At 34.2% G+C, this 26,162-nt stretch overlaps 1 protein-coding gene across 1 annotated transcript in view; it reads left to right on the forward strand.

The window, feature by feature from the left end:
• The first annotated feature begins 9,800 nt into the window (after positions 1-9,800).
• Prosap (prosap) overlaps positions 9,801-26,162 on the forward strand; it is a 144,090-nt gene continuing 127,728 nt past the window's right edge. Inside the window, exon 1 of the mRNA XM_068771939.1 lies at positions 9,801-10,022. The gene's annotated coding sequence lies outside the window, so the exon portion shown is untranslated. The remainder of the gene's footprint in view (positions 10,023-26,162) is intronic.

Genomic DNA, 26,162 nt, shown 5'->3' on the forward strand with positions numbered 1-26,162 from the left:
TAGACGTACGAGTATATAAGTATATAATGTTACGTGTGTTTTAGACGGTAATAATTTTATAAGACTTCCAAAAAAATCGATTAAAATCAAGTATGCTTTATTGTTTTTGTAGCTAGAAAAAATAATCAATTATAAATTAAAAGAATCATACTACAAATGGTAGAAACAAGCGGTACTGGTCACGATATTGTATTTTAATATTCAGTGTATCGTGATAACCATAGCTTCAATATCTAGGTATAGAAAACTCAGTCACATAATGAAGTCATCACTAAGTAATGCAATATCCTATAGGATATAGTATTTTTGGGATGCGTGCAGGACAAGGGAGTAAAATTCAAAGCATTTTATGTTGTTATTACATATATATATATATATATATATATATATATATATATATATTGATATAGACACCTTGTGCCCAAATTCTTTTCTTTTTAACTAATTCACACTAACAAAAAAATAGTATACTAAGCTTGATTCAAAATTCTTATCTGCGATCCGACGATCTTGTCTACTATTCCGAATGTACCGTTGTATCGTCGCATTTATAAGCCTCTATGAGCTCAAGCAATTTACATTTGCATTCAACGATGCTAGTTAAAGTCATCGCTATTTCATGTAAGCCAAGAATCAGTCGTAGAAAGATTCTAACAGTACCGACGTCATGTATCCGTTGATAAGCAAGCGCCGCGTTGTACTCCACCAGATTTACAACGCCGGTGATACGGGCGGTCGGTACTTGCCCCACTTGTGCGACTTCGGACACGGCCTGCCTGGTTAGCTCTGCTTAGTTGATCGCTTACTATCGCTTTGTGTGGCGCCTTTAATTGCTTAAATCATTTACATTTGAACTAGCTATACTATTAAACTCCTTCCTTTTTCTTTATGTTTAACTTGATGTCGAAGCCCGCTGCTTCTTTTTTTACACTTCTATCTGTCTTGAGTTTTTGTTACATGTTTTATGACACTCACATACCGAGTACTTGAGGAACTTTTTCACAATTTATTAGCCAAGTGAAGATTAATTGTCTTATTGCAAATTTCCTTAGATTATAGGTGATTTTTTAACTATCAGTTTGGAAAAAGGCTTGTCTGGAAAACAGTGGCTAGGTCATAATCGATCCAGTGCCTATAACGGAATGTCTTATTCTTTTTCGTTCCCAGGACATCCAGGACAGAGGCTTCCTTCCGATGTTATCCTAGATCATTTGTAATTCGGAGATTTGATGTAATTCAAACAGTGTCCCATATATAAACACTTTACGGCAATGCTACTATTATAAGAGTTTACTTATATGAAACAAAAATAACTTACTTATATGTTACTACAATTATTAATATTGGATTAAAAACTAATAGGAAACTTTTACTATGTAAGAATTTCGTAAAGAATAACAAGAAACCAATCTTAATTCAATCATAACAAAAGGTTTACATAAAGACATAGTGTCGTACTTGCAGGAGGCTTTTTTACTAAAATTTCTACAACAAGATTTTTTTTATTAATAGTTCTAATTTGTATCGCTAGTGTTTTTTAACAATATTTATTTTTCGCTTTAACTAAACACAGACAGTTGGGAGAGGGTTGCCGCTATTTAATACGGATCTTTCTTCTCCCAGCTGCGAGGCACGAGAGCGTTTTATAATTTTTTTAAATTTTTCTTACACAATTTTCTCTTATGGGTAAATACAGCTAAAATTTATATATATATATATATATATTAACAATACAATTTCGAATACTTAATTATATAATAGTTGCTACATTATTTTATTTCAAGTAGATGCCCAAGCGCTACAGACCGTTAAATGCCTTGAGATTTAGGACAATGTGCCGGGTCAACTCATTAAAAGATTCTACTGATTTTTTCTTGAGAAGGTCCGGTAAGTTGAACGGAGGTATATTAGGGTCCCACAAGGTACCACAAGGGCTTTTTATATCTTATCGTCCTCGGAACGTTGGAAAACGTCATAAAACGAATCCAACCGTCTTTTATTTGCTTTATCTAAAATTAGGTTGGTAACTGCTTCAAATATTGATACTTACAAATTTATCCAGTATTGAAACCCACGTTAAGCAGCGCCATAGATGCGGTACTATTCTTTACTAGTCCAAAACCACTGCTTACAAATGCTAGAAAAATAAAAATCTGAAAGAAATCAGTCATCAATAAATTTGCACTCAGCAAGCGTATTGATCCACGGACTGTACCTTTGAGAGTAGATACGAGTAAGTGGAAAAATCACAAGGCTAATTTATAAAGTCAATGAAAAAAGTGTACGTAAGAACCAGGTGTTCAACACGGCCACACTGTGCGGAAATATATCTTAATAATTAGATTTGCAGATAGTTTTTAATCTCTGCTTTACATAATCCATTCAATCTGTGTCATACGGAATCATACGGTGTGCATGGTGGATTGAAGCGTGTCATTGATTCCCAGTAATGTGCAATGACTTACACGTGATTACTGGTAATATGATTATAGAAATGTGTTACATGAATTAATGCTTGATCGGATTTAAATATTATTAATCAGATTGGAAGAATTAAAGTGGTCTTAAAAACATGCATCGGCACTCAACTGATTAAAATTTAAAGCCAATGACCTTTTCGAATTTTACAGCTTCATTTCTATGCACCAATTACTAAATTTTAAAAGTTTCTGTATTTAATTTTCAAATGCTGAAAGTATGTCTTCTAATACTTAGGAAATGTTGACATTTTTATAATTCTTCATCATCATCACCGTGATCATTATTTCAGCTGTTTGATATCTACTACCAGACATAGATGTCATCCATTAATTTCCAGTTAGATCGGTCGGGAGTGGTGTGCTTCCAGCGTCTTCCGACGACCTCCATTTCGAAGGTCGTGTCCTGTGGGTGGGATGAATTATGCTGTACATTTCAGTATCCCCCCACCCCGACGTACTCAGAACCTAAAACGTCGAGAGGACATCGCTTTGTAGTCTGCCCAGTGCTACTTCAGCTTGTCAATAGAATACCTTCGTTCGTCTCCAAGCCTACTCATTGCTGATTCGATCTCGTAATTCTTTGTCTGTTTAAATTTCTGTCTGACTAAACATACACAATATTTTAATTTATTACTTATTATAACTTGAGCAATTATTCATTTTTTTTAAATAGTATTTAGACAGATTTCTCGGTAAGTTTAAATGAGAATAGTAAGATTAATTAATAAAATTGCCAATAAATTTAGTTTCTAGTAAACTTTTGACTTTTGAGATGAGTTTTTTTTATTAATTCAAATTTGTCTAGCAATACAAATTTGAATTAATAAAAAAAACTCTGTTTTATTTTTTAAACGCTATTTAATCTCGATATACTTTTAATGATTTTAATTCTTAATAACTAATTTAAAATTTGAAGCCTCGAAGACTTCAAATTTTAAATTAGTTATCAAATATTCTAAAAAGAATTTTGCAAGAAATTTGTCATTGAGTAATGTTGGTCCATTAGCATTTAAAGCTTCAAAGTGTATAAGGTTGCGTTTAGCTTAGATCTCATAGAACTGTGTATGAGATCCAAGCTAAACCTATAATATTTCGCGAGAATTCCTCGGGGTCCTCGGCTGGGGCCGTCATCTTTTATATTTTGTCGGATTTTATAAGCACCTTGCCCCGCGATCGCTTCGGCTCCACGGAGTGACTAGACTGTTATTTCAAACGCTCCTATTTTTCTATTTTTTCCTCTGTTTTTAATGGGCTAAATTCTCGAATAGAAAGTGTAAAATCATTATCTGTTAGTCGTAAAGGCGACTAAAAGGGCGTCAGGTTCGTGGGACATTGATGATGGGGACTTTATTGTCCGTTTAATGCGAACCAGAGAGCAAAATAACGCGAAATGGAATCGTGTTGCTGCAGCACTACAAGAATGTCGGGAGGATCAGTCTACCCCCAGGATGTGTCTTGGCACACTACGGAGAGACACTTGCTCGATACCTAGGAGATCTGGGGACTCGACCAAAGGTACGGTGAACGACCACTGAGGGAGTTTTATTGAGTAGCAAACCCGCACCACCTTGTGCTTCCGCCAGAATCAAGGGCATCTTGTGTATATGCAGAAGATTTCTCTCCCCAAAACAAAATTTATCATTAAGTGAACGACTTGATTGACTCTTAACTTTTTGCATGCGATGAAATTATAGCATGTTTTGATGCACTATATATCGTGCATAGACGCAAGCATTCGCTATTTGAACGCCGCGTGTGGAATTTTTTATTGCGCGTTGATTCCGAGTAGCTCGCGCACTATGCGTTATGGGCCGTGAATGTGGATCCAGACTTAGGGTTGCCACAAATGGTACCGACGCGTTGTTGACGTACTAAGTATTCACAAATTATTAGCCCTTAATTGAACTACTTTTTATACCACTGACTTCGTTAGTGCGAAATTCTCTTTTTTGTACACAAGCTACCGATAAAAGAAGAGGGCGGTGAGCTAATGGAAAGGAATATGACTGCTTACGACCGTGCAGTATTACGACAATATTTGATAAATATTAATCTGTGTAATACTGCAAACATAAGAACTAAAGAATATTCTAAGAATAAATCTTAGACGAGAAAATATTTTATATGATCTACCAGCGGAATCAGGTACTAATTACGTATAGAACATGAAAGGGAAATACAATAATATATAACTAATCTATGACTACATATTTTTCCACATAGTGAAGATGATTCTAATTGGGAATAGATACATATGAAACATACTTAGGCTTTAATTGTTCCACTATCGAATTTCCCGAACGCTGACAATTACGCACGCATGAAGAGCTTATGGCGGGAATTGGATCCGATATCCGTTACGTAGGAGCTCATTAGAAGATAATTGCGTTTCCGCTCGGCGTTTCAAAGTAGCGAATTATTCAGTTTCACGACGCCTGTGATAGCTCTACCTTGACTATTCTTACACTTATATAAGTATGACAAATGGCTTATAAAATAAAGGTATAATTATAAAATAGTGAATTATCTTTTTTACGATAGTAAACATTGTAATACAACTATCACGTAGAGAAGACTTTGTTGCTTGTGATGATTTCTTTATGAGATCGTATCAGAAATAACGACATCTGTTGACGAAAGTAACCGAAGTAGCTCAGCGTACCAGACAGGCTACATAACGCGAAGAACTGATCGTCGCTGGGATTTTAAACTTCCGGAGAGGAGACCACGGACTGGCAAGCTCGGCGTAGAACGTTCACAAGGTGATGAGACGACCACGTTAAGGTCTTCGGAAGATGCTGATTGCAGACCGCTTACAACCGGTCCTATAGAAAATATATAGGCGAGACCTATATCCAGCGGTTTACATCCTGTGGCTGAGATGATAATGATGATTCTTGTAGAACACAATGTCTCTGAATATATTTATCATTGATTGTTCATATAAAGAACATCAAATTTTAACACTGTCACAAGTGTGTAAGTGCCTATGTCTAGATGAGATATCTTATCGAGTAATTATGTTATAAATATAGAAGTCAATGATTAGCTCAAACGCCTAACGTTACGCGCTACTTTTCCTTGGTTATTGAAGCAGAATACAATGTCATATTACCTCTTTTTGTGACGTGAAATGGAAAATCTTAGTAGGTTAACTAAACGTCTTTAATATCAAAATAAAACACATCGATAATATAAACCAAAGGCACAAAAAGTGCATCCCTTTTATTGAAGTAACATAGAAGATATCATCCTTGCAGAGTGCACGTAGCAAGTCGCCCATGGCCAGTGCGGGCTGATTTGATTAACAGCGCGTGTTAGTCTAACAACCATGACTACACCGCTGTGCACGGACAGATTGACAGGCGACATAAATTATGTGATAGGAGCGGAAATTAATTTCAATTCTTCGAGATTATATTTGCATCTACCTGCATAGAATCTCTAGTATGTTTAGACCAGCGATTCCCAAAGTGGTCTATATCGACCCCCAGGGGTCTATGACAACCTGCAAGGGGTCTACGTCAGCGAAAAAAAAATTGGGGGTCCATGAAATGAAAAAGGGGGTCCACTATGGTGGATCTCAACACATACACTGATAGTACCTATTTACTTACATCATACTATCTTATGATATCAAAACATTTACATTGTATATAAAAGTACCTATAAGTAAAAAATTATTAATATGTTACGTATATTTTACATAACAGATACAAAATTTATTTTGAGTATTTTTAATTCAAATTCAATTAATAAATGTATAAATTAACATGTGGTTTTACTTTAAGTTTTTAACACTAAATTTCACTACAGTTAGAAATTTACAGGAAATCAATATCAGGTAAGTAGGGGGTCTACCCAACACGGAAAAACATGGCAAGGGGTCTACGACACAAAAAAGTTTGAGGAACTCTGGTTTAGACAGTACTTCTCAACCAAGTCAGCACAAAAGCGTTAATAATAACTCCTGCTACCTTTACAGACATTTCATACCATATGAAATAAATCATTATTAAAATTACCGACTTTTGCACTTTACCATGGTAATGGCTTTACTCGAACATGGTTTCCGACAATAGCCAAATGGCCTATAAAGATAATTTATAGACTGTGTTAGTCATAACTTTTTACACCGTCAAAACTTTTTCTCATCTAGTTTAACATACTTAGGAGACGTAATCGATCTTCCAATATGAAGAAGGCGTTAATGTGATAATGCAATTACAATTTCCTTTAACTTTATGACTGGAAAATGCTGAATTATAAAAAAAAACAACACACATTTAAAACACCTTCCTAGCATCCTCGAAACCAGAAATCTGGTATAGTCTAACGATCAATGAATTTTAGTAGAAATGTTTTTCTTTATTGTAATTTTAAAATATGTAATAATTTACATAAAATGGACATATAAAATTGCGAACGGTATATACAGTTTGCTAGCCAAAACAAGCGATCTAATTTTTTTTCATTTATTTACTTTTTACATACGAGTTACAGTTATGTCATAGTGGATATCGGAACAATCCAACTAAGATGGGCAACGTTTTTGGAAGCTCCGAAGCCTCTTCTTGTCCAAAACATCGCGATGTTTGAAAACTTTGCTCTTGCTTTGCTCTGAAAACTAAGGTCTTTGACTAATCTGTGTTGCCGGTGATGATATAGGAGTCCAAGACGTGGTCACTTAAGACGAATCTCATAAGAACTTTCAAGGTCACCTAGAAAGCAATAAAGAGGGCTATTCTAGAAGTTTCAGAACCAGGATCACTGCCGTAGCTCGAAAATTGCTCGTTTGAAGTGGCAGTGAGATGGGCACAACGTTCGTGCAATTGATGGCCGTTGAGTACGAAATGTTCCCGAGTGACGATCATTAGCCGGTAGACGCGGCGTAGGCAGGCCTTCCACTAGGTGGACCGACGACATGATTAAGGTTCCGGGAAGTCGCTGGATGAGGGCAGCGCAGGACTGGTCACAGGGAGGATATTTAGGGGAGGCCTTTTCCTTGCAATGGGCATCATCAGTGTCATCGGCTGAAAAAGAAGAAGATATCGGAAGAAACCACCTATGTGTATTTATACTAACAAAATTAACATTAAATAAAAAAGAAATAAAATAAAGTTGAACAAAAGGTACGTAAGAAAAGGACCAATATTTAGCCGCTTCCGCACATGCAGTAGTAGTCGTGCAACAAAGTGCACCGCCCGCCAGCCCGCTGATAAATGCGTATGCGGCAAACAATGCGAATCACACAACTGCCACCGCCAAATTACTCAACACGTGTTTCACCCCTCCACGGGGCATCTTCAGGAGTTATGTTACACCGATTAGTGCCAAACACAGTACACAGAGATACGTGTTAAAGAGGAGTAGCTTTTGTTTGGGGTCGCATTAACAGTCATGAGTATATGCATTCGTTCGTCATTAGATTATTTAAGAAGTAAGACGTATGTTTATTGTTTATTCGTGTCAAAATATCTCACGATTCTGATGGTGTGCTGTTGCTCAGTCGCGGTAAAGAATAGAATCCAATTATAGTTAAATTACCTAACGACAATATGCCATGTAGTTACATTATATATTACATTACTCAAGCAATGAAAAAAATGAAAAGAACTATGCTTCAATTGCACGTGTCGGTCTCGTTTAACTAATCAGTAAATCGAGCACAAAACTATTAATATTTAACCCTTAATTAGGCGCATTAAGAAAATCACTCAATTAGGCGCATGGGGTCTTAAATGACCCCAAAAAAACATTGGGAAAGGAGTATCAAAAAGAAATAAAATTTAATGGATTTCTATAGTAATTAATAAAGTTCTTTAATATACTTAACTTTGAGAAACAAATACTTACTATGTCATTAAAAATATTAAAAAAAAACTAAAAGAGTAAACCTCTCTTTAAACTAATTTTTTTGGCATAGCCGAGATCAACTTAAGAAATAAAGTTTATTCAGCCTCATCAGCGGAATCTTCTGTTCTGCATCCGACGCAGTAAATCCTTGAGTGTTGCTGACAAATAAATTTACGACACTTGAAACATTTTGTTGGCACTTTTTTGTCGTCCTTTCTAGGACATGATGAACAGCGCCCGCGCTTAGCTGTCGATTGATAAACCGCCTTGTTCACATTATAAACTTCATGGAGCCGTTTTTTTGTTGTCGCTGGTACAGCACGTAGTTGTATGCGACATTTTTGGTGATCTTCCACAAGTGCCGCAGCTATTTTCTACAAGAAAATCCATCTTGAATATGTCAAAGTCTTCTCAATATTCGCTTTGTGTATGACAAATGCCAGATATGTTTATACTCCAGGTAAATGTAAAATAATATTTTGTGCTCGGGTCCTTACTGCGTTCGATGATGGTACTTTACACCATTTCACTTTCGGGCCATTTCTCTGCTTATGTCGAGATAAAAAATAATTATCTTCCGTCTTCTGATGTCTTGGATATGTTCAGACTCCTCAATTTCGCTTTCTGAATTATAAGCACTATCAATGACAGCATCGTTTAAAGTTTCGTCTTGCGAATCCGAAGCAGCAACATCTTGCTCTTCATCAAGCACTTCATCCAGCCATTGCAATACTTGTTTGTCGTTAGGCATTTCAATTCAAAAAAAAAGAAAAAGCATAGAAAAAACTCAAAAATACATAAAGAAATCATACCGTATCAAAATACACACATACAAAGATAAATAGTACACAATATACTAATATAAACAAAAAAAAATCACAAAAGTAAAAACTTACCTTCGCCAAAAAATGGAACGTAACTAGGCGCATGGGGTCAGCTCTCTAAAGGACAGCGATGCATGCATATGCGTTAATGTTCTGGATGTGACTAATTCGCGTACCCCGGGGGGAGTGAGGAAGCTAGAAAGAGCGTTAGTACGCTCTGAAGACTGTAAGCCATAATTTTTTGAATTTCAAGTGGCCCTGACCCCATGCGCCTAATTAAGGGTTAAATATAAATCTTATACATCAATGCAACAAGAGCAAATATCATAAAAACTGAAATAACGAACGTAATGTTTACCTTTCTCGTGCTATTGCCAATGACTGGTACAATCATAAAGTAGGTCCGAAAGAAAGTAGGTGACTCGCTTTGAAACACTCTCTACCTTCACTGATAAATTTTAAATAATTCACTGAACATTTATTGATACATTATTTTACATTGTTTTTATTATTTTATTGATAAAAAATGACTATCTTAATCTGATTTATGGTCATTAGGCGCAATCATTCGGTGTCATTCGGTTAGCATGCATTGCGTTCATTCACTCGTTCGGCTGCCGTCGCCAGTCGCGAGTGATAAGCGGTCGGAGGTGGGTGTGTATTACGTCTTCCATCTGCTCCCGCGTAAATACCGTCTCGAACACATTTAATTGGATTTCTAGGGATTAAAAACAATTTGTGGATTATTTAGTGAATAGTATAAGTGGATTTGTTTGGTGTCATAAACATTTATATGTGTGTGTGAAAACGAGTTATTTTTTTGTGCGCAACCTTTGGATATTTCTTCGTCAGTCAGTTCGTGGTAAATATAGAGCTTAAAATAATAAGTAATAACACTATTTTAATTATAGATTTCCAATCTATGTACGTATATTACTAATACAAGTATAAATAATCCATACTGCAATATGCCGTCCCATGTTTATAATTGCTATGCAAAAATCGATTGTTAGTTTCATTCCTTATCTCTATTTTCCAAATTCACTTATTAATTCTTATAAAATTGGTTATTGTTGTTAAACAAAATAACTATACTTTGAGTGAAGTTTGATTAAAAATTCCGCTAATTGCGTGTCATACAAACTTCGTAACACAATTTTTCGCCTCATCTTGTTTTTTAATTTTAAAATTAGCACTCATTTTACAAACACCGATATATTTAATTGTTGTAATGGCGTATAAAATGATGTCGAAAGTCTTATCTTTATACAATACAACACATTTTCGAGATCCGTTTTAAATTTTGAAAAGAACGAATAACCTAAAAGTTGTATTGTCGACGCATAGAAAAAAAAAGACAGAAAAAGTTTGAATGTGAACCATGCCGTGTATCGATCATTGTGTTCGTATCATTTCAATCACGATGCGTCTGCTAGTTCACCCCATTCGCAGAACAGAAAAGTCTAAAGAATTGAACGTAGGTAGTTACTGAATTGTCGTATTAAACTGACATAGACATGTTGAACTTGAACGTGTACAGTCCTGGCTTTAAATACGAAGATAATTGTTTTTCATTCATTCGATTGAGAAATCGTTGAGTATGGATCGACGCACAGACGCAAGATCCTCTGAGACCACATGAAACTCGTCCAGGACATTAATAAGCATTGTGTTCCGATACCAGAATTCTCGCAGGGTCTGAATCTCGGCTCAATAGATTATTATTTTCGGAATATATACCTAGGTGTCTTCTGTCCCATAGTTTTGATTTCGTAATAAAGGTTCATCCATAACTGCGTAGTTTCATTTAATTACGTTAACAATATGATTACCATTTTTCCTCGTATAACTTTAGATTGACTTAGATGTAACTTGGTGGAAACACAATCAAATGATGGCTGTCCTCGTCACTTTTTACTATAAAATAGAGCGCATACAAACCTTAAAGTCCTTTGAGATACCTACAAGTTAAAGTAATGCAGAAAGGTATATTCAAATGAATGGCATTCAACTTTGAATTAATTATGTAAACAAGCACTGGCCACACACTCAAGTCCCGATTAATATCCTCCTTTCGTCATAGTGTATGTTGAATGAATGAAATGTGTGAAAATATGACCGAGATTATAATGCATAGACATTTTTAAATACGTAGATAAGAAACCTAAATCAATGCTTACAGGAACCACTTAGAAAATATATTATATGTATACTTATATATATTAATATTAACAGCATATTTATAATATAAAGAAAACTTGAATAGAGGATCGTAGAATTATTACACAAAAGGCCAATCAACTAAATTACAGTACGATCCTAAAGATTTCTTTATCAACATCGTAAAATCTCATGAATTGTGTCATTTTAGAGTGCCACGTAACTTGAACTGAGTCAGATGGCCAAAAAAGGTGTTTAAGTGCAGTTGGGTGCAGTGCTAGCCCACGTGAACGGCTCAATCGAGATTCCAGCGAGTGTGGCCACGCACTTACGTTTGCCCGATCTCCGTGTTTGTTCAAGGGCATCACTCGATTCACGTGTGTCGCGTCGGCGCCCCCATTTCGATAATTGCGCTTTTCTACTATTTACATATTACGCTCTTTTTTACATATTAATCTGATCATAAACTGCTCCTAAGTTACCGCTAATTTACATCCATTATGTAAATAATGTTTTAATTATAAATTCAAATGAAGTTAACATAGAAGAATAATATAATAACCTAGGTAAGAATATTTACTTACTATATTTCTATTAACAGTGAGACGTCTATGACCTCGATAAAGAATCAAAGGCAGATGAAAGATCTTTGTATTCAATAGGGGTTAGACGCGTGGTTCTCACGGGATTACATCGGACTATGGACTATAAATGTAGCAGTGTGACGTTGATTTTACGACTGTATTGTGCAAAAGCTCATCCTTTTTACTATGCATACAATGAAAGTTATTTACTGGTGCAAAGGATTTTTTTTTAAAAATTTACGTTTACAACAATTGTGTCGAACTTAACTTTGTATACAATTGCCCCTTCACTGAGATAATGCTTGAAAAGATGTTTATTATTTATTTTTTCCAAACATTTATCTTGAAAAGTATTTCTCTATTATTATAATAAAGCCGCTCATTGTTTTGTGTCTTCCGGGATGTATAATAACACATTTACCTTTGTACACGGACAATAAGACATAAGTTCTAATTAAACCAATGTAAACTAACTAAGTTAAGGATAGCTTAGTGCAGTTAAGGAAGTATAATTTTGTGAACACTACTCCAGAGATTAATAAAAACATAATTAGAGGAAAGTTTGGTTAAACTCGCACAACTCTTGGGTAAAATTTATTCCAAGTAAAGGTCTTTAATATGGTGGTAGTAAGTCATCGTGTCCAAGAATACCTACCAGACTCAACACGTTTTGGTTTTAATTTTTTTGTACACAAGATACATTGACAACTTTAGAAAAATATTGTGGGATTTCCACTCACCAAAAGCTTCGAGATTTCCTTAAGAACATTCTGGTTTTCTTACACTACAATACATTGTGAACTTCACAGTTAAAAGTAAAATATCAATGATAAACAGAACAACTTGATCCATAAGTTGAATAGATAATAATAAAAAAATTGGTCTAAAAATGCTTGGGAATGTTCAAGACCTCGCGATTTTATGTTTTTGCTTGTACTTAGACGGGAGGATACTCAACCACCACTCTCATTGTGTTACAACCCAAGACTCCTTCGTGTTGACAGCAACTCCCCGTGTTCACTTTAGTAAACCATGATGGCTCCCACTCTTAATCCTCGCGAGTCCATAGCTCCTTTAGTTTCTGTTTAAAACGTGGCGAGGTTTACATTTGGACTTAGTCTCCTATGTACCAAGCGTCCACCGACTTCAACCACTGTACTGAATAAACTTCAAAAAGTAAGTAAATAAAAACAAACAAAAATTCAATTATTATCGCAGGTGTTGTATGGTCGTGGATAAATTACAATGGTCAAGCGTGATTTTCTATGCAATGGAAAAATTTAATAACGAACGTCACGTGGTAAACGATGGCGCATTTAAACTCTGTTCGGTACTTACGATTGAAAATTAAATACAAGATTTATGACTCTGTATTCTTAAAGCTTACAACAAAACACTAATAATATTTATGTTTTAACGAAAACGTCCGCATATATTTTAACATTAACAAATCATTAACACACTTATATTTCATCTTGATGTCTTATGATCCAGTTATTATTAATAAAATTTTTATTAAGATTTTTTTTTAACTTCGTAATAGAAGACAGAAAAATAATTGATTTGATTATGTTCTAACTGTGCCATGGAAACCAAGATGGAAATTATTAGTAGTATAATAAGGTATTCTTATTTTTTTATATAACTTAAACAACGTTGTACCTGATTATACCTATAATCGGTACAATCACAAACACTGTTACGTGTACACGTGACAAGGCCGGGAAGGGAACTCGATCGCGTGTTCAGCTCGACGTGTGTTCGCAATGACCTCTTCACGGTAACGTCGACGAGACAATGCTATGTTACATTAATATAATTACACTTGAAGGTATATTTTGCAAGGCTCGCTTTTATATACCTTGTTACAACGTATTTTCTATTGTTTCGCTTATATACGTAATTAATCCATTTTTATTAAAGGATCAAGCACAATGCTTAAAAAATATATAATAAATACATTTTTAGTTATCGTCTTGTTTAATAAGAAATAAAAAGCATTGAGTAATAATATCTAATTACTCAATTAAAATGCAGATTACCTTTGAAATATGATACGTTTGATCAACACCGGTGGAGTAGATCTAGGTCGTCATACGTTAACGACGTTGTCCTAGCTAATGTTTCGTTTTATTTTACCCACAAACTGCCATCATTTCTGTCGTAAGACATTCGCTAGTGGACATGATCTTTCCTTACATTTTTCCATTAGGACCTGTGGGAAGCAGCATCCACCATCTTCAGATGACGCTATGAAGGTCATCTGTCCTCTACAGGTCTTCAGCATCTATTTTGAGATAGGCATAGTCTTCTATATGCCTCGTTGAGAGACCATGAGTTCGCTAACAAGACACGAAGACTAAGTTCCACTGCCTAAGTTATCTCTGGTAACACGTTGATCGCAGACCTATATCGTAAGGCATTAAGTGATCTTAGACAAGATATTTTATAGTAACTACTTACACCTTGTTTTTGTGAGAAAGAGTAACGCAAAGTAAATTCATCTTTCAATAAAAAAACTGAAGAGCAGTTCCTATACAAAGTCATACACAACGCTGTGTGTATAGTATATTCAAAGGCATATCTACAGAGAGATTTGCAATGCTACTTTAGCGCGCAGGGTTTCTTTGAAAGAAACGAAACATGTATTCCGTCTATATTTCTTGTTTTTTACATTAAATTAAAGACGAGTTCGCATTTTTAGTGGTCAATTTAACACAAAAGTTATAGTTTTTGTCAATCCAAATAAGAGAGTTTATTGAAGAGATTTCTTTAAATTAAAAAAGATATATAATCTGGTACAAAATTAACTTTCTATAGAACAGTGAAATGCATAATGCATAATTATGTAATAGATATTTAACGTTTCAAACAATTATCATATACAAATGTTTTTATCTGAGATAACAAGAGATAACTGTTGCCTACTATTGTTTGTTTTTCATTATCATTTGTACGAAGGGACCCAGCACGATTGCTTTTCTAACTAAACCAATGACGTCCTTTATTTTTCTCGGTATCGATGTCTAGACTTCTTTAGTAAATATTTTCCCAAAAAATTGTCTAACTATAAAAATCGATGCTTAAACTCACCCTTAACTTTAATAAGTACAATGTTTTTATGCTTCGAATTTAGCTTTTAAGGTTTTTACTGACTATTAAGTTATTCAATAACTTCTTTCAAGCTTCTTCACATACAAATAATCAGTCACCCTGTATACTTCTTCATATTATGTCGTAAAATTCCACTTTAACTCTGTGTTATTTTATAATACAATTTCCTGGGTAGTAGATTTTTTAAAGCGTACACCGTCAGCATTACATAACATTTCAATATTGCTTCTAAAAGGTACACATTATTTACCAAAGGTAACATAATTAATAAACAAATAGCAATTATTCTTAACTAAAAGACAATAGTGAAATACAATTCGTATTTAATAACGTTATTTTCAAATGTATTTTATAAATAAGACACAAAGTAGATAATTATGCTTTGTTTTTATATATACGTTAGTACTTAGCCTATTCTTTTGTTATATTGTGAATGTTCCACACACCCTATATAAGCAGTTGCAACAGAATTCGTAAATGTTTATACAAAATTGTAACTAGTTTTATCCTTCGGTGTGCTTTTTATCAATAAATAAATAAATATTTATATACATATATACTACATAAGTACATATAAAAACAAATATCATTTGAGCGACTTGCACAAGTTATTTTATCTTCTAATCACGTTGCACGTGTGCGTATGGTATGCGTGTTCTCTGAAAGAAAGGTTTGTGTGTCAGTGAGAATGTTGTAGAACTAATTACAACAACAATGCTGACATAGAGAATGGCGTATACAACATTTAATATTATATACGCTATTAGTAGCGATACATGCGAGTATATAAATGCATTTTTTCTGCGTAAAACAAGAGAGCAAGGCTACAACTCGAGGGCTACGTTTCAGATTGTTTGTTATTGAAAAGCAAAACAATAATGATATGCTCATACCATACTGTCAACAGTAGCAACTCCTTGTTGACCCCGATACATTATGTAACTTGTACTTTTACATTTCATTGCGGGTCGCATTTCCCCCGGCAAACATTACAAGAGGACTGTCCTGGCTTTAGTGAGGTCAAACAACACGTATTATCGATACGATATTAAATTTCATTATCCTTTTATACATACAAATTAAATTTATTTTTTACTTTCTATTGTTAAGAAATTATGTAGAGTGATAGAGCGTTGACTTTTTTCTCTAACCTTTTTCTATTGCAATTGTCTGTTTAAAATATTCCAAATTGTATTCTTTTTTTCTACTATTCAAAGTTGTTTAGTTGGCATGGCCGCGTCGTAAAATCGCTTGATTATTCAAAATTGTTTAAAAGAGAGTCGACAACGAAATTTGTGGCTTAAACCGCCGGCGCGTACGTATCACTCTTGACATTGGTGCATTGGTAGCTGAGTACAATGAGCTTTTCCTGAATGTTTTTGTATCGGAAGATTCTAATAAAATGCGAGATGATATGTGATACAAAATGCGTCGGCTGAAAAGAGGAACATATCATAATCCTCTAGTATTACTAATCTACAATAAATTTCATCACCAGCTAATACAATTTACAGTTTTATATAAAACTTAGGTAATAATAAAACCTTATCTTCTGCATAAACTGTATTATAATTTATTATCGAATAGAACAATGTAGATTCGATAAAATATAACTTCTCTAGTGGGAATGTAGTATTATTACTAATGTTTATCGTTATCGCGTTCACTAATCCGCGTGAACTATCTTGTGTCCGCGTAATTATTTGATATACTTTATCCACCAATATATTGATTTCATACAATAGATAACATAGAGTATTTTTTTTATTTTGCACTGACATCGTACATAAAGAATTCAAACAAAGAGTCTAAGTTAAAACATCGAACTAGGTAACCTATGCAAGGATATTTCTTAATAATTTGTTTGTTAATAAATTTCGACATTTTTTACTTGTTTTTTTGACCGATAAATTCGGTTACCCTATTGACATTAACACATTACACGGGTTTAAGGAAGTAAAGTACAGATGGCGCTTAGTCTCAAATTAGTTTTAAGTAGCAAAGCTCGATAGCTCCATCAAGAGCTTCTATTCAAGCCTTGCTACATACATTTATTATCTGATTAGTAGGCCACCGATAAATCTGTCTTACATAGCTGAGGAAGACGCCTCCATAGCTGCGGCTGTTACTTAGAACGCATTCGGTAACCTGCTGTTAAAAAAGACTGTCCCAATATCCCACAACCACTGAGACAATGAATTTATTACCAAACAAATGTCCGATCGCGTAGTTTTACAAAATATTAATTTTACGATTTACCCATTGGGCTATTTTTTGTTTACCTCTATTGAAGATCTGCATTTAATCAATTAAAAATTTTAAATTAATGTTATTATTTATTCATCTATTTATATTATTACTAAGATAGGATCTTTGACAGTGATCACTTCCTAAGAATCTTGTATAGGAAATGGGATTAAGTTGCAAGAAAATGTAAAATAAAACTACGAGAACTCGATGTAATAAAATCTTAAATAATTTCAATGATAATTCTGTTTTATTTTGATTTGAAAATCAACTTGACAATCACTTTTTATGATCAAAACTATTCAAAACAACGTTTGAAAACTCCAATGAACAGCGAAATTCTCTGAAGTACATAATAATATTTATTTAGAAGGAAAATATACTTGAACAATGTTTGGCAAACACGATAAACATGATAATTTGTTTCCACTTTCGTAAATTTAATATCAATCTGTTTTAAAAATTGATTATTAAAATATACATAATGCCTAATCCTTGCACAAATGGTTTATCTAATCACTGCTTAAATGAATTAATAAGTACATATTTTTATGCTAATTATTTTCGTTCTAGAATGGCCTTCTGATTACTTACCAGTGTAGCATAAAAATTACTCCCACCTAGTAATAAATTTAATTTTGATTATAGTAATTTTAATAATTGTATTCCATCGAAAGCTACCTAAATGTAAAAATAAAGTCTCTGGTCAGAATGTCGTAGTAGATATCACTGAGCTGTCAATCACTTATGCTTAAAAATAAATACATTTAAAAAACTTTTAAGTTAAACGGTTTTTTATACCCATATTGTGGTGGTCGTGGAAAAATGTGTACCTAGTCCGCTATATTGGAACGACGTCCATCTTGAATTTTAAATTTTGACATAATCATCGTGTTTTACTCGTGTAGCCCTTTCATTTGATACCCATATTGAGGGGATTAAGGAAAAATATGTAATCCGCCATTTTGTATCGGCGGCCATCTTAGATTTATAATGTTATTGATTTTATTATATTGTATTGTCATCTAAACTAAATGTGTGTACCAAATTTCAGATCAATCTGAAAACGGGAAGGTGCTTAAATTTTAATTTCTAATTTTGTCCTAAATAAACAAAATTTCGTTCGGGTCGAACTAAATAAAACTGATTTTCGATTTAAACTCTTCGTGAATTAAATACTGGTATAGTATTTTTCTAGCTACTGAATCATCCTTCTCTTGTCCAATATACTGCAATGTTTAAAGATGTAGGTCTCTGACCAATATGTGTTGCCGGTAATGCGGATCCGAGATGTGGTCACATACGACGGGCCTCTCGAGGTCACTCAGAAAGCAATGGCGTTATGCCAGGAGTTTCGTTGCGTAACTGAATCAGAGATGAGGTGATCCGTAGAAGAACCAAAATAACCGATGTAGCTCTAAGAATTGCTCGTCTGAAGTAACAGTCCACATCGCTCGTGATACCAACGGCCGTTGGGGCCAAAAGGTTCTAGAGCCGATAGACGCGGCGTAGGGTAGGCCTCCGACTAGATCATGGTTGCACAGACTTATTAAGACTAGAGGCCCCTCAAATCATGAACTGATGGCGGGTCGGCCGCCAGAAGTATAGGAAATTAATTTTTTTCGGTTATATTCTGGAATAGAATTCAATATTTTTCGAATGTACGAGAGTATTATTTTTGCTGTCGGCGGGCCACCAGTATTCGACCGGCGGGCCGCGGTCTGTGCATCCATGCACTAGATGGTCCTACGATATAGTTAAAGTCGCTAGATCGCTGTATGCGAGCAGCTCAGGACCGGCCATCATGGTGATCTTTGGAGCAGGCCTATACAGTACCAGGCCAGGCCAGGCCTATACAGGTACAGAGGCTGTACAGGCCAGCCTCACAGTGGGTGTATATCGGCAGAAAAGAAGTCACCTGATATGAGTCGAGACAAATGTAGTTAAAACTAACCTTCACAGATACAGTAGTAACCGATAACTTAGTATTGTAATGTCTAACCTTACAACCTCTCGTCTTACAGTTAACCTCTGACTTCCGGGGCCCAATTAGCACAAGCCGCAATCCGCGTCAGAGTGTAATGAGCTGTTATTTATAATAGTACTTAAATACATTTTGAATATCTTATTTGTCTCACAAATGTCTGTATAAAAACTAAAATTAATCACTTTATATCTCTAACAGTATTATGTTAAAAATATACTTAAAATATAAAATATTTTTTAAATTTATTCGTTCTCCTTTCTCAATTTTGTTTTAAGTTTTTGTTAACCCAGAAAATATTTTATTATAGTTAATATATATATTAAAGCGTAGGTTAGGTAATCTTAATGAAGTATTTAAATTATTTTGTTTATTTTTCCCTTTAACGAAAGTGTACTTTTTATCGATTCAATTTCGAGCACAGTAGTAAAACGATTGCAACATACAAATCGAACGGTCTTTCATCAAAATATTAAGAAACTTTAAACTGTATATTATCAAATAAATTACTGTTTATATGCAAAAAGGCTTCGCCGCTCGTGTGAAGTTAAATTGATGTAACGAATATATTATCCGGTCATTAAAACGTTATGTATATTGCGTATAGCTTTAAAATTTCCCAATAGCGCCTTCAGAAGGCTATTTAATATTATTAATTCATAAAACAGCGTCACGATCAAAGAGTTTTTGGTTTCCTATCGATACGTCAATTTTAAAAATATTATCTTACGTAATATCATATTCCTACTAACCTCAGTTCTCCCATTAGTCCACATATTTTAATGGCGACTATACTTGGTAACAGTCAAGGTCCACTGTAGTACACTCGTGACGAAATTGCGATCGTAATTATTCGATTTTTATCGCTTAGTGCAACCGAAACTTCTGTACCGCTTATGTGGTAAATGTGCGGTGAGGCGGTGGGGAGTAGGGTTGCCTCAGTCTGTCATCAACGCTCGCAATAGCGGCGGTCCTGTTCTATTTTACTCCCACCTCGCCGAACTTTCTTAAGGTGTGATATAGTTGTTTCGATATCACTATACACTTCCTTTAAACTATCCAAAGTCTATATAAATTGTCTACATGTAATAGACATACAAGCGTTATCTTATAATCGGCTCGTTATATTATTATATTTCTTGGTATACAATCTAGAAAATAATAACTCGTGGAAAGTAAGATTTGTAAAAGTTAATTTTATTAAATCGATAAAAATTGTAAAATATTGACAATATGAATTTACCTATAGTTGTTCCACGTGGTAATATATTTGCATGTAATGCGTACTCTCATTAGCGCGACATTCAAAATTGCCGGAGCCAATAAAACGAAATAAGAACGCCGTTAAATAAACCCTTTAACGGAAGTGTTTGCAATCGATACTCTAAAACCGTTGTACGTACGTCCGAGCAGAAAAGTACAGTCGCTGACAAATAATTTTAAAAGTCCTATTTAACATGTACTTAAATTATTTATATATTTGCAAATTTTTCTACGCTAATGTCGCTCTGTTGATAAATATTATAGTTTAGTTTTCATTGATTAACTTTATTCGCAGGTGCTCAAAAATACACTTTAAGTTGTCTTTGATCGTAAAGTTATGTTGTGAAATGTAAAATGTTGATCAGTGTGCTCTATGGTAAGCGGACGTGACGCTCCCTGCTTTGCTGTATTTTATTATTTTTATTGAGAGTTTACAATATTCATATTTGTACTACTCTACTATGTATTATAATAAAATCACAGCATAACTAACAATGTAAACAGTTTACAAATCATAAGGCAGAAAATACAAATCAATTTTGAAATCGACCAGTGTAGATTAATTTTCATGGATTTTTCAAGTGATCCAGTAGTAATGGAGCAAGAGACGAAAAGAGAAATCAACTCACATTTCCACAATAGCGCCATACCGGCGACCAAACCACGAAATCCAAACAAAACCGTTAAGGCCCGAGTTCATAATGAAACCTCTCGTTACAACTATCCGTTAATGATCCGAAACTGTACGCCATTTTACCTGTCAAACCGCAAAATGTGGTCCGAGTTAACATTAAACTCCACCTCCCTTTATAGGCGTGTTCCACTTTCGTCGGCGACTGTCCCCGCGAACTGGATAGCAACGGACATGTAATGCAACTCCCAGAACCGTTCATTAGCATCGCATTAGCGTGACAAACTGATTGAATTACAGTTCTGTTGCCGGTTGTACCTCACGCGATGTTTTCCCTGTACTATGTCAGGTCTTTTTAACCCTTCAACGTACGATTGCTAGCTTTAAAATAAAGTTTGTAAAAGAAAAATAGCAAGATAATACTTGAATTATGTAATCCAATATTCATTATTTAATATGGGATTTTTCAATAAAACTTAAGTGGAAAATAATGTAAACTCAGCGTTAATTTCAGTACGTACACATTTTAGTGCTGTGTTCTTTGATATCAGACGCATTAAGCCATTTGACCTTTTACGGGTTCATAGACAATCAAACACATTTCTTATTTGCCAATCCCGATATCGAATCTTTAGTGTCCATCTGGGTATAACATAAAACAAGTTAAGCGTAAGTTCAACTAGTGACTGTGACACTGTACCAAAAACTGTTCAAACGTTGGATTTTGTACTTAGCGCATCACTACAGAGATAGTCACTCATAACAGAGATTGCATTATTTGAATTTTTAACATCATTTTAACATTAAGTGTATATTTTAGTAAATGCAGGATGATTGATTATAGATGTAAAAGCTTTAAAAGTTTAATGTATATTTCATCTACTGTCTAATAATGTATGGTACACCCTATAAAAATCAAAGATTTTCTTTAATAGTAAATAACCTAATGATAATAGTAAGATGTAGCGATATTTAATACTTTTATTTATAATTACAGACTTTATACTGTTAGAAATAATTGATCTGTCGCATTCCAATAGTTTCAAATTAGTCAATTGATTTTAGAAATTATGGTAAAGATTTTAGAAATAATGATATTTACAAAAAGCTATAATTAAGTTTGAAATAAGCCAATAAAGTAGACAAAAAAGCCCATGTTAGATAAGTCGAATAAGTATATGCAATTTTAGGTATTTTAAGTGAAAAGTGAATTTATCCACATGTGATTGACAGCAATCATGTTGTGACATCTAATAATAACGGCCTCAGATTCAGTGAGCGGAGTCAGAGCTAACTACATATTAGTTTTTTAATTATTAAAAACATTATTTGGATTTATAAAACTTTATGTTATAAAAGAATTGTTCATAGAGCTGCTTTTTTTCATATAATATTTATATTCTTCTGTCGAAAAACAATAAAAAAACGTAATTAATTTTCATCGTGACCTCGGAACTATAATAATAAAAATTTTAATATTACCGTGACTGGTAAATAAAAACTAAAAAGGCGAGAAACTAATAACGTACAACAAATCATACTAAAAATCACGACAAAAAAAAACGGGACAACCTTGTAAAAACCGGAATACATTTGATTCACGCTACATAGTCGACGTCAAAGTATAAAATACCCTTGCGTTCTTAATATAAAGTCTACATTTGGATAACAGGATTTGGTAATAGATATTTTAATAATGTATAGAAAAGCCTCAAGAAATTGAAGGGTACATGCAAGCTCCATTCAAAAAGAAATCTCTGCATACGAAAATATTTAGGCGCTTGTTACAGATGTGTGAATGAGAGAGACTGTGTGCCCAATCACAGTCGCATGTCCGAGTTACAGGAAAGCTTTCAATTGATGCTTTTTATTAGACAAACGAGCAGTTCCCTTTATAGTACATCCAGCAATGCGATGAGCTGCTTTGTACTGAATACAAACAAATAAAGATACATTGTACGTAATTCTATACTTTTTCTTTGAGGAAAAACACGTATTATTAGGGGAACCGGACAGTAATGTTGTTTTTGTCGACATATTTTCGAAAATCGTTTGATTTTTACCGCTCCAGCATTAAAAATTTGTATACTAAATGGTAAAAGGTTGTTCACGAAGATGAATACATTGTTGATTAGAAATAAGAACTTGTTATAAATGTAGTTGTGTGAATTTAACTTAAGAGTGTGACATTACTTTCCGGTCCCACTAATATTTTGCCAAAAATGTGTTTGAATTTTTAATATATTTTTATCAATTTGGCTTCCTCATTTGGTTACATTTGACAAAGATCCTCGTATTTTTAAACTTAACTCTTCACTAAGCGTTTTGCTACTCCTTTTATAATCCGAACAGTCTAGGAATGGTACAGCCTATCTGCGTCGTTGTTTCCAGCTAGCTATAACTTGAGTGTCTTTAATTCAAGAGTAAATAGAAACGAAACAGATTTCAAATGCTAACTATCTGTATTTTGAAAATAAAAGAAAAGACAGAAAAATACAGATAAAAAGTACGTTTGTGTTCCAAATTTGAATCACAAGTTTTCTTGTCATACCTTAAAGTATTATGATATTGCAAATGATATACCATAAAAATTATGTACAGCCCGAGATTTTGAAATTCAAAATTCTGCACAGTATTGCAACCTCCATGATAGTAGCCCTGAGCGTATTATTTGGCCCTGAAGAATACCTATTATCATCTACTTAGAAGGATTTATACGGTCGTGTATTTTATGTTAAAACCGTTTCGTTTCTACAAACACCGACAACTATTGTTACTATCGCTTCTCCATCTTAGCTTCGCGTCACATAATGATCGATGAATCACGTTTCGAATGTGTTCTAAGCTAAAATAGTCTGAGCGCTTCATTCTTCCTGTTCATATCGAAAATAAATCAACTAAAGCATTCATCAAAAAGATAAACATTGTTAATAAAACAAACTTAATCTTCCCCCGAAGTAACTCTATTGTTCTCATAACTGCAACAGCGATATAGAAATTAAGATAAATCTGTTATTGATTTAAACTGTTGCGTCGGACTTTACCGCGAAATTTCATTGAGGCCAGAGGAAGGAGATACGACTTACCCGGCGCTTTTAAAATTTATCGTTTTATCCAAAGGGTATTTTACCGAAAAAAACAGATATTTTTATGTTATATAAGACGATAAGAGCTATGTAGGTTCATAGGAGACAAGAAAGTGATTACACGTTTTTTTACTGGTACATACGGGCAAAAACTCTTTCGCTGCTCCCTCTTCGGCTCGCCTGTGGTCCACGCTGCTGTCCTAACCCGCAAGCACATTCCAGCAATACACCACGAAGAGCCTTAACAACGTGCGAGCGTCCCCGTGCAACTGGTAGACGCCTCCCCAGCTTTTAGTTTCTAGTTTAAATTCACGGACCCTTCCGCTCCGTAAACTCAGTACCGATGAAGCTGTAAAACCCTTGTGGCTAACAGCATTAACATCTTCAGAAACGATAGATTCCTTTGCTGCTCTCTATGGTTCTGAAATATTTATAGCTCTAATATTGATTGGTAATGTTATATACATATATATATATATATATATATATATGTATATAACATTACCAATTTTGGATTTACACGGTTTTCTCAGAAACGTATCTACTGTGTAAATCGGGGGATTGGTGTATTGTAAAGTTGCCGTACGGAAGGAATGGTGACGGAAAAGAGGCGATGTATGAAAGATAAAGCATAGAAAGATAACATAGAAGAGTAAATGAAACATATTAAGTTGGATATATAAGAGCGAGCAAATAAAAAGAAATGTGAAAATATTATTTAGCCAATGTTCCTGTGTACCCAAGACGAGGGAATGTACGAGAGACACCCAAAAATAAGGTCCAAAAAGAAACTCCTAGGCGGTATATAGGTATCTACATTCAAAACCTTAAAACCCCAAAGGCCATCTGCTTTGTCATATTGCACCGTTGGCATCGTGCTGTAATGATCATAATGTATTTCAATTGAAAATTCATATCGTATAACACCGAAATAAAGCGCATCCGGAACAATCCACCTGTTGTTCACACGAGTAAATACGCAATTCGAACCCACAAACAGTGTTTAAGACAGACTTATAATTAACCATCAAATCAATCTGCCTTCCGAATCACGTTTTTAATTAGACATATTTAAATAAGTCTGCAACTTACAAAACCGGTGCGAGTTTTTTGTCGGTTTCCAAATAAACTTCGTAGGCTGAAGTACTTCCTATATCAAGTCCCGACCCACCCACGCTGCGTATACGCGGGTGTGACGTGGGCTATTAAACCAGCGTTTTGTTACGAAACAATGGAGTATTTTTAATATATTAATACCACTCAGTTACGCCAGTCTCACAATGATAATGAAGTCGATCAGTTCTAACTTGTTTTACATATTGTCATATGAATAAAAAGTCACTATTATGTAATTAAAATCATGCGAAATGAATATATATATTTATTAGTATTCAATTATTGATAAATATGCAAGGTTAAGATAAGTGAATCGAAATACAAACCGATTAATTTAATAGATATATTGAAGACTGCGTATGATATTATATAATCAGCTGTCGTAATAGGTGCAGCATATTATTTATTTTATGAAATACAAGCAATTAAAAATTTGAATATCCAAAGACATTTAAGTTACTATTGACTATATTTTGACAAAATTCTAATCGCAAATCGGTTGTGAAAATTAAAAAGAAGCCCATCGTTTGATATTCGAAGAGAAATATATTTAGATTCATAACATCTTAATTTTCAGCAGATTAAAAGACACGAAGAAATACTGGAAATGCCATTTTCATATTTTGACTTCGCAGCGCAAAGACCGTTACTCCACCTTTTCCAATAACTGAATTATTGTTAAATGCTGAATAAAACAGAACAATCATAGCGGTGTTTAAGTTTGATAGTATCGAACTAGAATATTCAATAGAAACAGTACAAAACAGCTGCGACTTTATATATTCCCTATAACTCTGTCGTGCGTTTAAAACGGCAC

The sequence above is a fragment of the Battus philenor genome, unplaced genomic scaffold (assembly GCF_028537555.1).
Source record: "Battus philenor isolate CCGP_79_NKW_IND1 unplaced genomic scaffold, ilBatPhil1.0.hap1 SCAF_4, whole genome shotgun sequence".
In the NCBI taxonomy this organism is placed as follows: Eukaryota; Metazoa; Arthropoda; class Insecta; order Lepidoptera; family Papilionidae; genus Battus; species Battus philenor.